We start from the raw sequence: 1,672 nt of genomic DNA, 5'->3' as shown, positions 1-1,672 counted from the left end.
TTTCGAAAATATGGCAAAGTCCCACTTTTCTGAAAATATGACAGAGTGCCACTTTTATCACAAATGAGTGCCTGGCTCCCCGGCAATGTGAAACACGAACACGGACTGGAGAAGCGGGCGGCTTTGCCGCTCGCCGCGGCCTCGCTCCGGAAGGGGGGGGGCCGCTTATGAAACACGAACACGGACTGGAGAAGCGGGCGGCGTTGCCGCTCGCCGCGGCCTCGCTCCGGGTGGGGGGGGGCCGCTAATGAAACACGAACACGGACTGGAGAAGCGGGCGGCTTTGCCGCTCTTCCCGGCCTCGCTCCGAGCGGGCGGGCCGAATATTAAACACGAACACGGACCGGAGAAGCGGGCGGCTCTGCCGCTCGCCGCGGCCTTTCGGGGGGGCCGCTTATGAAACACGAACACGGACCGGAGAAGCGGTCGGCTTAGCCGCTCTTCCCGGCCTCGCTCCGAGCGGGCGGGCCGAATATTAAACACGAACACGGACCGGAGAAGCGGGCGGCCTTTTGGCTCGCCGCGGCCTTTCGGGGGGGCCGCTTATGAAACACGAACACGGACCGGAGAAGCGGTCGGCTTAGCCGCTCTTCCCGGCCTCGCTCCGAGCGGGCGGGCCGAATATTAAACACGAACACGGACTGGAGAAGCGGGCGGCTTTGCCGCTCGCCGCGGCCTTTCGGGGGGGCCGCTTATGAAACACGGACTGGAGAAGCGGGCGGCTCTGCCGCTCTTCCCGGCCTCGCTCCGAGCGGGCGGGCCGAATATTAAACACGAACACGGACCGGAGAAGCGGGCGGCCTTTTGGCTCGCCGCGGCCTCGCTCCAGGCGGGCCGCTTAACGAACACGGACCAGAGAAAGCGGGCGGCCTTTCGGCTCGCCCCGGCCTCGCTCCAGGCGGGCCGCTTAACGAACACGGACCAGAGAAAGCGGGCGGCCTTTCGGCTCGCCCCGGCCTCGCTCCAGGCGGGCCGCTTAACGAACACGGACCGGGGCAGCGGGCGGCCCCACGCGCTCGCCGCGGCCTCGCTCCGAGCGGGCCGCGTAACGAACAGGAACACGGACCGGAGAAGCGGGCGGCCTTTCGGCTCGCCCCGGCCTCGCTCCAAGCGGGCCGCTTAACGAACACAGACCAATGCACGGGGGCGGCTTTGCCGCTCGCCCCGGCCCCGCTCCAGGCGGGCGCCTTACTAACACGGACCGAAGGCCGGCGGCCGCTCCTCGCGGGCTCCCGCCACGCACCCACACCCCCGCACCGACCGATCGGCGATTACAACCTGCCATCGGAGGGCCCCCGCCGGCGCCGCCAGGCGCTCGGGCGGACGGCTCCTCCGGCCGCGGGTCCACTCCAGCGCCGGGGACGCGGCGAGCGCGGCCTCGCGGCCCCGCCCGCCAATGCTCCGGCGCGAAACGTATCTGGCGAGACCGAGACGGCCCGAATGTCACATTTTTTTCCGACGCACGCAGAGGTCCCACATCGGAGGGCCGTCGCGCCGGCGCCGGCGCCCGTTCGCTCGGGCTGCCCGCAGCGTCCCGCGGCCGTTCCCATCCGTGGAAATCTATTTCTCAAACCAGCCGCGCGCACGGCGCGCCGTTGCGGGGGTTATCGGGAGGGGAGCATGCGCGGCCCGTCGCAGCCACCGGGCCCGCGTCTCCCCCAGACAACGCGCG

This window comes from Hippichthys cyanospilos, unplaced genomic scaffold, assembly GCF_059441005.1.
Source record: "Hippichthys cyanospilos isolate Australia breed blue-spotted pipefish unplaced genomic scaffold, RoL_Hcya_1.0 HiC_scaffold_114, whole genome shotgun sequence".
NCBI lineage: Eukaryota > Metazoa > Chordata > Actinopteri > Syngnathiformes > Syngnathidae > Hippichthys > Hippichthys cyanospilos.
Note: the sequence above shows the minus strand (reverse complement) of the source record.